The following is a 14,095-nucleotide window of genomic DNA, read 5'->3' on the forward strand; positions in this document are numbered from 1 at the left end:
CAGTCGATACTGAGTTTATCGCCCACCTTCGTACTCATCATAGAATTTGTACTTCTGAAGAGGATGAGCTGAAGTACGAGTTGGTAGTCCCGGGTCCAGAAGACCGGGTTTGCTTCGGGAGGGCCGACGAGGCGGCCCCTCATTTCTTTTTTATGTATGAGAGTATGGTCACCCGTTTGGGCGTTTTTCTTCCATTTTCAGAGTTTGAAATGTCTGTGTTACGTCATTGCCGGGTTGCTCCCACCCAGCTTCACCCCAACTCTTGGGGTTTTTTGAAAATTTACCAATTTATCAGCCAGGCCTTAGAGTTCCCGACTTCTCTGAGGATTTTCTTCTATCTCTTCCATATGACCAAGCCCTTCAGTGGGCTAAATAATAAGCAACAGTGGGTGTCCTTCCGGGCCATACAAGGTCGGAGGCTTTTTACCCTTTTTGACGAATCCTTTCACGATTTTAAAAACTATTTTTTCAAAGTTCAAGCAGTAGAGAGTCACCACCCCTTTTTCCTGGATGACAATTCTTCCCCCCGCTTTCCTTTATACTGGTTGGAGGCCTCCCCTTGTGAAAAATATGGTCTTGACGACCTGGATGAGGTGGAGGCGGCCATTGTGGGGTTCCTCCGAGAAGTGTGGGGGAGGGCCCCATACTTGGATACTAAAAAATTTCTCCAGGGGTCGCCGGCCTTTGTCCAGTCGCAACTAGGTAGCTTTTTGCGTTTCTCACCTATTTCCGACTTGCAATGTCTTTTACCGACTTGTCTGACTTTTAGCTACCAATTTGTTTTTGCAGAGATGGCAAAGAAAAACGCTCAAGAGTCTTACCAGAGGGTTCAGGAAGCCAAGGCAAAGTCTCGTGCCAGATCTGGTGGTGCTAGGGCGATTGTCTCTCCTTCTCCTCCTCCTCGAACGTTGGGACTCCCTCCCAACCTATTGTAATTTCTTCCTCTGCTTCCTCTCTGCCACCCCCTTCTGTCCGACCTACTTCTGAACCAGAGCCGAAGAAGCGCAAGACCTTAGAGTCTGGCGCTTCTGGTGAGGCGGACGCTCCTGCGTTCGTCCGAAAGAACATTTATCCTCATGCTCGTATGAGTATGGATGATGTTTCTGTTCGGCACTACCTTACCACTGTGGTTGAGGAGAGTCTCAAGACGGCGGGGGTTTGTGGCAAACTCTTAGATATATTTGAGAAGACTCCTATCAGCTCTTTAGGGACGACCTCGAGGGTCGAGGAGCTGGAAGGCAGGCTTCGCATATATCAGGAGCATGAGAGGGAGTTGGAGGGGAAAGTCGCCAAGCTGAAGGAGGAGAGGGACAGCCTCCGGGAGAAGGAGAAGAAGTTGCAAGCCCAATGCAACATGGAGGTGGATTTGAGAAAAGCAGCGCAAGCCAGCTACAGCAGTTTATTTGCTGATCTTGTGTCTGTAAAGAATGACTTGCTGAATGCTCGGAAGGCCTATACCGAGTTGGAGGACTCTATTGCGGATGGTGCTGATGAGGCTTGGAGGGTTTTTAAGGAGCAGGTCGGAGTTATTGCTCCTGACTTGGACCTTTCTCCTTTGGACCCTGATAAGATTGTTATTGATGGTGCCATCGTGGATCCTCCTGTCCCCGTGGTGGAGTCCGAGTCTGATTTGAAGACTCGGGGGCAGAGGATCATAGAGTCCCCTCCTCGCTCTAAGGACGCTCTGAGTTCTTCTGCTGCTCCTCCGACTTTCTCTCCAACTCCTGGTCCTGGTGGTGGTGATCCTTCTACTCCTCTTGCAAAGAAGTGATTTTGTTGGTTATTGGGGGTCCGGCCTGTGGAGCCCCCCTTAAACTCTTTATATTTATTTGTTGATGTTTGAACAATTTTTGGCCTTTTAAGGCCGTAAACAAAACAATTTATGATACCCTTTTTTAATAAGGGTTTAATTTAGCGTTTTAAATAAATGCCCTTTTTGGATAAGGGTTTTGAGTTACCTTATGCGCGCATGCTTTTCTGTTCGTGGTTCTTTTGACTCTTTGATCTTTTCTGGAAAAAACCTTTTCTTTGGGGCTTGCCTGCTTTTCTGAATCTCCTTGATCCTCAAGGCAGCCTTACAATTTTTTCTTAGTTTTTTCCTATCTCTTTTTGTTATTCCTAGTACTCAATTTTGTTTTATTGAGTTTTTCGTGACTTAGGCTACTTTTGCGATTCATTTTAATTTTACTTGGTTTCGCATTCCGACTTATGAGTCGGACTGCTCCCGAGTTTATCATGATTGACTTCTATAGCCTCTTTACGCCGACTTGTACCTCGTCGTTTTATTCTGACGACCATCTAGGTCGGTTCATGGGATTTTCACGTTTTGTCGAGCTTAAATCGGCGCGTTTCGTAGAAAGAGAATAAAAAGGGAATTTAAAAGAGATATTTAAAATGAAAGAGATCTTTATTAATTGAGGAGGTACCTTATTGCTACTAAGGGCTTTTGATTATTTATTTTCCCTTAGCCCCTACTATGATGCCTCGTTAAAAACCCTTTTCAGAAAAAACCCTTTGATTTTGGGAAAAAATTATGAAATTGGGAAAAGAGTACATCAGGGAGTAGGGTTTGCTTTTAGCTGTAGTACCTTTTCATATTACAAGCATGCCATGATCTTGGTAACTCGTTGCCGTCGAAGTCGGTTACCCTATAATAGCCCTTTCCTAAGACCTCGTTGATCTTGTATGGTCCTTTCCAATTAGCAGCGAGCTTTCCTTCCCCTGATTTGTTGACTCCAATATCGTTTCTGATTAGGACCAAGTCATCTGGGGTGAAACTCCTTCGAATGACTTTTTTGTTGTATCTCGCGGTCATCCTTTGCTTCAACGCTGCTTCTCTTATCTGGGCTTCTTCTCGGATTTCGGGGAGCAAGTCGAGCTCCTCTTTGTGCCCCTGTATATTCCCGATCTCGTCGTGGAAAATCACTCTTGGGCTTTGCTCATTGACCTCTATTGGGATCATGGCTTCTACGCCATGAACTAGTCGGAAGGGTGTTTCTCCAGTGGCGGATTGGGGGGTTGTTCTATAAGCCCATAGTACTTGTTGGAGCTCTTCAGCCCAAGCTCCTTTCGCATCTTGTAATCTTTTCTTCAGCCCTGCCAGTATGACTTTGTTGGCTGCTTCGGCTTGCCCATTGGCTTGTGGGTGTTCCACTGAGGTGAACTGGTGTTTGATGTTCATACTGGCTACTAGGCTTCTAAAGGTGGAGTCGGTGAACTGGGTTCCGTTATCTGTGGTAATAGAATAAGGTATCCCATACCTTGTGATTATATTTTTGTAGAGGAACCTCCGACTTCTTTGTGCAGTGATGGTGGCCAGTGGTTCTGCTTCTATCCACTTTGTGAAATAATCTATTCCCACTATTAGGTATTTGACTTGTCCTGGCGCCTGGGGAAAAGGACCTAACAAATCCATTCCCCCTTTTGCAAAGGGCCATGGGGAGGTGATATTGATGAGCTCCTCTGGGGGGGCCACGTGGAAATTTGCATGCATTTGACACGGTTGGCATTTTTTCACAAAGTCTGTGGCATCTTTCTGCAAGGTTGGCCAGTAGAATCCAGCTCGGATCACCTTTCTGGCTAATGACCTTGCTCCGAGATGGTTCCCGCAGATTCCACTATGTACCTCCTCTAATACCTCGGTGGCTCTTGAGGTCGGTACACACTTTAACAATGGTGTTGATATCCCCCTCCTATAGAGAATATTTTTCACCAAGGTATAGTGTTGTGCTTCCCTTCGGATTTTCTTGGCCTCCTTTTCCTCCTTTGGGAGGATGTCGAATTTCAGGTATTCGACCAAGGGGTTCATCCATCCGAGGTTTAATCCGACCACTTCAAAGACTTCTTGTTTGTCTTCCATTTTTACCACTGAAGGTTCCTGGAGAGTTTCTTGGATCAGGCTTCTGTTATTTCCCCTGGCTTGGTACTTGCTAACTTGGATAGGGCGTCTGCTCTGCTATTTAGGTCCCGAGTTATGTGCGTGACCTCGGTTTCTGCAAAACGCCCAAGGTGCTCCAGAGTTTTTTCCAAGTATCTCTTCATATTTGGGTCTTTTGCCTGATATTCTCCACTTATTTGGGAGGTCACCACTTGAGAGTCACTGTATACCATTACCTTTGTAGCACCGACTTCTTCTGCCAGCTTCAATCCTGCAATCAAGGCTTCATATTCTGCCTGATTATTTGAAGCTGGGAACTCAAACTTGAGGGAGACCTCTATCTGGGTTCCCCTTTCATCTACCAATATTATGCCTACGCCGCTTCTTGTTTTATTGGAGGATCCATCTACGTAGAGTTCCCATGTAGTTGGTTTATCCTCTTGATCCCCTGCATATTCTGCAATGAAGTCGGCGAGGCACTGGGCTTTAATCACCGTCCGAGTTTCGTACTTCAAGTCGAATTCGGAGAGCTCTATTGCCCATTGAACCATTCTTCCTGCAACATCCGTCTTTTGGAGGATTTGCTTCATGGGTTGGTTCGTGCGGACTCTTATTGTGTGAGCTTGAAAGTAAGGCCGTAGCCTTCGAGAGGCTATTACTAAGGAGTAGGCAAACTTCTCTAATTTGTGATACCTTAGCTCAGGGCCCTGTAGAACTTTACTGATGAAATAGATTGGGTGTTGACCGTCCTCGTCTTCTCTTATCAAGGCTGCTGAGACAGCCTTGTCTGCCACGGATAGGTATAGGACGAGGTCTTTTCCGGCTACAGGTCGGGTCAAAATAGGAGGTTGGCTCAAAAACTTTTTGAACTCCTGGAACGCCTCCTCGCATTCGGGAGTCCATTCAAACTGGTGTCCCTTTCTAAATAGGGAGAACAGTGGGAGGGATCTTAGTGCTGATCCTGCCAAAAATCTGGAGAGAGCTGCTAGTTGGCCATTCAGCTGTTGGACCTCTCTCAAACAAGTCGGGCTTTTCATTTCTAGGATAGCTCTACACTTGTCGGGATTGGCTTCGATCCCTCTTTGTGTTAGCATGAATCCTAGAAATTTTGCTGCCTCCACCGCGAAGGCGCACTTTGCAGGATTTAGTCTCATCCCGTGCAACCTTATGGTGTCAAAGACTTGTGAAAGGTCAGACAAGAGGTCGACTTCTTTCTTGGTCTTTACCAGCATATCGTCGACGTACGCTTCCATTAAGCTCCCTAAGTGAGGGGCAAACACCTTATTCATCAACCTCTGATATGTGGCCCCTGCATTTTTCAATCCAAATGGCATGACCACGTAGCAAAAGTTAGCTCTGGGCGTGATGAATGATGTTTTTTCCTGGTCTGGTTCATACATCGGGATTTGGTTATATCCTGAGTAGGCGTCCATGAACGACAAGTATTGATACCCCGAGCTAGAGTCTACTAGGGCGTCAATGCTTGGTAGTGGATAAGGGTCCTTGGGACATGCCTTATTTAAGTCGGTATAGTCGACGCACATTCTCCATTTACCATTTTGTTTTTTGACTAGCACTACATTGGCTAGCCATGTTGGATACTTGACTTCTCTGATGAAACCGGCTTCTAGGAGCGCTTGTACTTGCTCCTCTACTATTAGAGCTCGCTCTGGGCCGAGCTTGCGTCTTCGTTGTTGTACAGGTCGAGATCCCGAGTAGACCGAAAGCTTGTGGGACATGAGCTCGGGATCTATCCCAAGCATGTCGGAGGCCTTCCAGGCGAAGAGATCGGAATTATCTCTTAGGAGCTTGGTCAACCCTTGTCTTAGGGTTTCCCCTAGGTTGGCTCCTATGTGAGTGTTTTTTCCTTCCTCTTCGCCGACCTGAATCTCCTCGGTTTTTCCCCCGGGCTGGGGTCGCAGCTCTTCTTTAATCCTTGCTCCACCGAGCTCTATTGTGTGAACTTCTTTGCCTTTTCCTCTCAGGTTTAGGCTTTCATTGTAGCATTTCCTTGCTAGCTTCTGATCTCCCCTCACCGTTGCTATCCCCGCTGAGGTCGGGAATTTCATGCAGAGGTGGGGTGTCGATACCACCGCTCTGAGTCGATTAAGGGTAGCTCTGCCGATTAAAGCATTATAGGCCGACCCCACGTCGATGACTATAAAGTCTATACTCAGAGTCTTTGTTTTCTCCCCCTTTCCAAAGGTGGTGTGGAGGGGCAAAAATCCTAGTGGCTTTATTGGCGTGTCGCCTAATCCGTACAAGGTGTCGGGGTAGGCTCTTAACTCTTTCTCATCTAACCCTAGTTTGTCGAAAGCGGGCTTGAAGAGGATGTCCGCCGAGCTTCCTTGGTCTACTAGTGTTCTGTGTAGATGGGCATTTGCCAGGATCATGGTGATTACCACTGGGTCGTCGTGCCCAGGGATTATTCCTCGCCCATCTTCCCTTGTGAATGAAATGGTTGGAAGGTCGGAGGACCCCTCTTCGACCTGGTAAACTCTCTTGAGATGTCTTTTACGAGAGGATTTTGTGAGTCCCCCTCCCGCAAACCCTCCTGAGATCATATGGATATGTCTCTCCGGAGTTTGTGGTGGTGGGTCTCTTCTATCCATATCATCTCGCTTTCTTTTTCCATGACTGTCCGACCTTTCTATGAGATATCTGTCAAGCCGACCTTCTCTGGCCAGTTTTTCTATCACATTTTTAAGGTCGTAACAGTCGTTTGTGGAGTGCCCATATATTTTATGGTACTCACAGTAATCACCGCGGCTCCCTCCTCTTTTATTTTTAATGGGCCTGGGAGGAGGCAGCCTTTCGGTATTGCAAATTTCTCTGTATACATCCACTACAGGAACTTTCAGTGGAGTATAAGAGTGATATTTTCTTGGCCTATCGAGGCCGAGTTCTTCCTTCTTCTTAGCTTCCCTCTCCCTCTCTTTCGTTGAGGGAGGGTGACCGGGTCGCAAACTCGGGTCTCTTAGCCTAGCGTTTTCTTCCATATTGATGTACTTTTCAGCTCTTTCCTGTACATCACTTAAAGAGGCGGGGTGTCTTTTTGATATGGACTGTGAGAAGGGACCTTATCTAAGACCATTGACTAGCCCCATGATGACTGCTTCGGTGGGCAGGTCTTGAATCTCCAAACATGCTTTGTTGAACCTTTCCATATAGGCCCGTAAGGACTCCCCGACCTCCTGTTTTATTCCCAGGAGACTTGGTGCATGTTTTACTTTGTCTTTCTGGATGGAGAACCTCATCAAGAACTTTCTTGAGAGGTCTTCAAAACTGGTAATTGACCTCGGAGGGAGGCTGTCGAACCACTTCATCGCTGCTTTTGACAAGGTTGTCGGAAAAGCTTTGCATCGCGTAGCGTCAGAAGCGTCAGCCAGATACATCCGACTTTTAAAGTTGCTCAGATGATGCTTTGGATCGGTGGTTCCGTCGTAGAGGTCCATATCGGGGCTTCTAAAGTTTCTCGGAACTTTTGCCCTCATTATGTCCTCGCTAAAAGGATCTTTCTCTCCTAAGGGAGAATCTTCTCTACCGTCGTGGGAATTCCGACCTTTGAGGGAGGATTCTAACTTTAAGAGTTTTCTTTCTAACTCTTTTCGTCGCTCCATCTCCTCTTTTAGGTTCTTTTCGGCTTCCTTTTGTCGTTCCCGTTCCTGTTCTAGCTGCTCGAGGCGACTGTGGATTAATCCCATAAGCTCACTTGTGTGGGATGGTCCTTCTTTTTCTGATTCGCGCCCCTCCGAGGAATTCACCTTCGGATTTTTGATTCCGGAGGTGCCTTCCCTATGTTGATCATTGGCTTCCTGGTGAAGGGTCTGGTCTGCCTCATTGTTTCCAGTGTTCAAATTCTCTTGTTTAGAATCTGTCTCCACATGACCCTCTTCAGGGGATCTATCCGCCATCACTGGTTGATCTCTCGGGTCCCCGGCAACGGCGCCAATGTTACGATGGGTAACCGGAGATTAATGGGCTGGATGGCGTTGGTTGGCCCAAACGTATGAAGGAGGTGGCTTTCGAGTGGACCTGGTACTCGGTGTTCCTCCGTCCGACTTGTACGTGAGAAAGAATGGGGGTGGTACCTGCAAAGACACTCCGATGCCTAAGTTAGCAAGAGTGTGAGCAGGTTAGAGAGTATTGGAACTTAGTGATACCTGAATGGTGTCAGTGTATTTATAGTGGTGAACCAATAACCACCGCTGAAGTAGTGCCACCTTTTTAGGCGGATAACCGTTCCCATATCTTAGGGAGGTTAAGATATGGCTCTATGAAGTGGTTAGAGAGTTTCTAGGGGCAGTTACTCATTCGAATGAGTGTTATCTGCCAGCTAACCCTCGTATCCGACTTCTTTGGAGCAGGTCGTGTTCAGTACCGACTTCTGGGGATGAAGGCTGGTACTGGGGGAGGGCCAACCCTTTGGGTTGGGCTTCTTTACTTGGATCCTGGGCCCTATTTATTAGGCCAGGGTATGAACATTAACTATGGTAGGTCTCTTTAGAAAAATTATTAACAGACGGTAAACGCTTACAAAAATAGGATATTCCCCATTTTATGAAAATTTTTATCTAGTTATAAATACATAAACATTCTTCTCTTGTCTATCATCAATGTGAATTATTTGTTACTTGAAGGGGCTGGTTTTATCTTGGAATTATGGTTTAAGGGATATTATATGTAAATTTGGTTCACAAGATTCATGAACTTTTATTTCGTTCTTGGTTTATACCTGGGAAGCAAATAAAGCTGCGAATTAGATGGCTAGATATGGTACTAAGAATAGCTCTAATCATGTTATTTGGTCTAAGTCTTGTGTTGATCTCCAACAAATTATCCGCTCGTATATAGAATAGAATTTGCTTTGTTTTTTTCCATATTTAAACACCAAAAAAAGCTATGAAAAAAGGGAATGGATCCTCTCAATTGTTAAAAAAAATTGAGAGTGTAAAGTGTGATCTCTAACTCTTTATTGTTCTCTTTCTCATATTTATTATTGATTCCACTTATAAAATTAATAGTGAGAAATCACACTTTACTCCCTCAATTATTAAAAAAAAGGATTATTCTCTACATACAAGTCATTTACACATACAAGTTCATACAAGTCATTTATATTGTATTGTTTAAGAATTTTTTTTGTATGTGTATTGATAAGTTTTATATAATTCAAAACTCTTCCTCTCCTTCCTTGTATTATAAAAGTGGATTTTATTTAATTAGGATTAACTTGTATAAACTTTATGTCAAAAAGATTTGTATGTGTAGTAGGTCTTTAAAAAAAATTAAGAGGATCTATTTCCATACAAAAATTAGTCACAAAAAAACGTTATGAAAAAATTGAAACTTATTAAAATGTTAAAGATAAAATTAAATGAAATTAAATTAAATTAAATATTAAAAATATTAGATGATAAAAAAAGATATTTTATATTATTATTAAAAATATAAATAATTATAAGGTGATAAAATAAATAAATAAATAAATAATCATATTATGGATACATTACAAAATTAGTTATTAGATTGCATTTGTTTGGCAAATGGTGTTTGGCAAAGACGTGACACAGTGACATTGAAATAACTATACAGAAATAAAAATATTATATGTTATAAAGACATTGTATACAACAATATGAATTAGTATATTATATTTAAATATGAGTATATGAATAAAAATATTGTGTTTAGATAGACACAATTTATCTTTTTATTTTTTTAATTATTTTTGTTAATTTTTTTATTTATATTTTTTATTATTATATTTTTAAATTTTTTAAATAAAAAAATGATAATAAATTAGACTTTTATAATTTATTTTAATTTATTATTAAACAAAATATAAAAATACTAAATTTTATATTTTTTATATCTTATTCTCATTATTTTATCTTGTCCTGTTATCAGAATCAAACGCAGCCTTGGAAATGTATACGAGATGGATTAAATCAGATAAGATATTTTATCTTTTTTAAGTTTTGATTTGATAGAATAAAATAAAAATATTCTTAAAATTTTGAAAATTAAAAAAATTATTTTTATATATTTACTTTGCTGTATACATATGATTTATTAAAAAATTTAGGAGTACATCTGTACTCTGTATAAAAATTTGAGTATACTTTTATCTATTTTTTCTTGATCTTTTTAAGGTTAAAATTAAAATTATTTTAATTTTTTTTGAAATAGTCTTTATTCTATTTAATATTAAAATCTTTTCTTTAACAAATTTATTCTTAATAAGTTGGTTCTTTTTATTTATATCTTTTTTTGACATCTAAAAATTAAAATCTTTTGTCTAATTTATTTTTTCAATCATTCTTCAATTCAATTTCAGTTATAGCCAGCACACTTTTATACTTTTTCATTATTTTGTGCTTCACGGCACCGAATTCGATGGTCTCAGAACGTTTGGACCATTAAATAGTCTCATAACAAAATATATTTTTTAAGTTTTTTAATAATTGATAAATAATTTTTATCTAATTTTAATTACAAATTAACCACATATATTTTATTTATCATAAAAACTATTTTTTATTTTATAAATTATTATTTTATCATTAATCTATTATGTTTATTAACAATAAAAAACAAAAACAATAACGAATTAGATCTTCCATTGATCGTAATAAAACTTTTTGGCTATTCCAATCGATTAAAAGATTATATTTGATCCATGACGTTCGTCCAGTACTGTGAAATCGTGTTTTTTTAAAAATCAATCGATTGGATTATCAAAACAATCGATTGAATTTCAGATTTTCCATAACTCAATCGATTGGACTACAAATTGTTATCACAAAACAATCGATTGAAAATTGTAAGGCAGCATGATTTTCACAAAAATCAATCTATTGATCATATTACCCAATCAATTGAACAATGACTAAAATGTGAATTTTTAATAATTCAATCGATTACTTATATTACATAATCGATTGAATGCTTCAAATTAAATACTTAGATAAAGATTATTTATCAATTATTCATCATCTCTATTTTTTTACCATTCTTCTACTGTATCTCTACTTTTCAGACCTCAATTCAACAGTTTTTAACAAAGCTCAAAACTTTTCTTTCTCTCAAGCGTATTTTGTAAATGCATTTACTGTACCCTCTACCACCTGCAGGTTCCCTCTCTATTCGCATGACATGGAATGGATTATTACACAGGTGAGAGGTGGAAGATTACAGTTATGCTGCTCATTTGGATTGTTGCCCTGGACATGGATTGGATTGTTGCCCTGGACATGGATTGATGACAGTCTGGGAGGTAGAAGATTCCAGTTATATATGCTGCTCATTTGGATTGTTGCCCTGAACATGGATTGATGACAGTCTTTTTTGGTGACAGTGGTGATAGAAAAACACAATAATCTTGCTATCTTTATTTTTCTTTTTTATATCTCATTTGCTTCTCTCTTTTATGAATAAATATTATTTTAAAATATTTTTGTGTATTTTGTAGAATACTATTTGTATTGCTAATTTTTTTTATAAAAGATTAAGTATTTATTATTTTAATTAATTTTATAAAATTTATTTATTATGAAACAAATATAAGAGCCAAAATATTTTACTATTTATATACATGTAAAAATAATAAATATGTATCCAAATTAATAGCAAGACATTTATCTAAAATGATATAAAGAATATTTTGAATATGTAACAAAAATAAAAGCAAACAATATTTTTAAAGTGATGTAGATATTCACTTACTTTGTGTAAGAACCATTGAAATGACTAATATAGTTGATAGGTTAATAACTTAATATATGTATTTTTTAGCTTTTTACTTTGTATTCTTTGGATATTTACTCCTTAAAATAAGAGATAAACATATTCAAAATTCAGTGTGTAAAAACAAAAAAAATCATTTAATTTGTAGAAACTCAATAATCAAAAGTAAATAAAAAATATATAAGAATAGCTGATAATAAAAAATATTTATATTCTACTTCTAAAATTTAATTTACATCCAAATTTATTTATACTTCAGATACACAAAATTAATGAATCATATAACAAAATATCATATTTCAGTAAATTATTTTAGAAAAAAATACATCTTAATAAAATGCATGCATAACATAATTTTTTGCTCTATTCACAAATTTGTCAAATAACATTTTCAAGTTTAAAATTTTATGATCATGCAGTAACAAATCCAAAAAATTTTGATAATAAAGATAGAGTATATATAATATAATAATATTTTTTATAAAAAATATTATATATACATAAAAAATTAATTATTAAATTATTTATTATGTATTTATGTATAAATACATGTATTATTTAATTTATTTTTAATATATATTTTATATGTGAATATATATTCTTACAAATAGTTATTTTTTATGTGCATATAGCATAACTATTATTATTATTATAAAATATGATTAATTTTTAAAATGTCTAATTATCAAATTAAATAATAATATATAATTTAAAATTCTATTTTTTTATGTTTCATATTTTAGAAAGATTGAATAATATTTTTTTAACAATACAATTGAAATATTTTTTTTTACATATATCACTAAATAATCATTTAAAAATTCACATCCCATATAATTAAGTTTTGATGATATTCATAGTTTAGAAATTTCTTTCAATTAATGCAGTTGTCACAGAAAAAACTAAAACTAACTTAAAAAAAAGAAACATCAATAGATAAATAATATTTTTAAGTCAATTTTTAAGAAAAAATACTAATCTCATTTAAATTTGAGAATTGATTATTATAACATTTCTAATATGAAATTTTCAAATTGAATATCAAATTTCAAAAGTTAAATAAAATATTATTGTGAAGTCAAAATCAATAATTTAATGAAAACAAATAAATATTATTGTCATGTATTACTTAAAAAAAAATTAAATTGTAGTGAAACGCCTGGCCATACCCTTACACCTAGAACCATTTCTGATCTCGTGTCCCTAAAATGTTAAAATTATTATCAATAATTCATTAAGCACAATTTCATTAGTAAATTTAAAAAAAAAAAAAGGGGTCGGAGGTGCATAAGCATTTTTTCATCAAAATAATTATAAAGTTAGAAAAACAATATAAAAAAGTAAAATAAATAATATTGTGAGAGAAGTATATATAAAAGAGAGAACTAGATAATCTGCTAATGCTTGTGTTTGTATTTGTAATGGAGAATGTGTAATACTAAATTGTTCATCAATACTTGCGTAACAAAAACGAATAAACAAGGAGTACGCATATCTATCTTTTGTAAAAAAAGCATATTAAAAATAATAAATAAATAAATCATAATGTACAATTTTACAATAAATTAAAAAGAGGTAAATGTAGATTGAATTGTATTGGATATAGCTAAAATTTCGATGCAATTTACACTAAAATTATCGAATCGAATTTAATATCTGCGATTTTTAAACTTAGATCTGATCCAATTTAAATATTTGTGGATAGGATATTAGATATATCCACAAAACATATATAAAATATTTTAAAAAATTTATTTTTATTAAAAAATATTAATAATTTTTTTCACTTTTTTAAACATGTTTACTCTTAAAATATTATTAAATATATTTTTTTAAATATTAAAAATAAAATAATACAACATATATGATGATTATTAGTTGAAATAAAATACAAAAAATATTTATTTATTTGTTTATTTATTTTGTTGGATCTATAGATATAGGAATATCTACTTAAAATTCACAATCTGATCTATCTTATTAATGTGGAGATCAAATTCGATCCATAAATATCCCTAAAATTAAACGCGATTTCTAAACTATTTTTTTTATTTTTTTTCATTAAAGATATGCGTATTTTTTTATTCAAAATATTTTTTTTAAATTAAAAAAATAAAAAAGTCAATATTTTTATGTATTATATATAATATTTTAAATAATTTATATTTTTATAAAGTAATTAGTTAACAAAATTTTAATATAACAATTTAATTATTTTATATATTTTTTCAAGACATCACCACCTTAATATGGCACATACACAACACTATCTTGGCTTGGGTGACACTTGATAATGTAATTTTAGGAAGGACTAATTTAGCTTATAATTTTATTTTTTAGACACTAATATGATTAACAAAATCTTTTGAGAATTTAAAGGTGAGGCTATTTTTTAAAAATAAATTTAAATATTGACTCTAAGTTTTTAAATAATGAGTTTGAAAATTAATTAATTTTAATAATATAAAG

This window comes from Arachis hypogaea, chromosome 20, assembly GCF_003086295.3.
Source record: "Arachis hypogaea cultivar Tifrunner chromosome 20, arahy.Tifrunner.gnm2.J5K5, whole genome shotgun sequence".
NCBI lineage: Eukaryota > Viridiplantae > Streptophyta > Magnoliopsida > Fabales > Fabaceae > Arachis > Arachis hypogaea.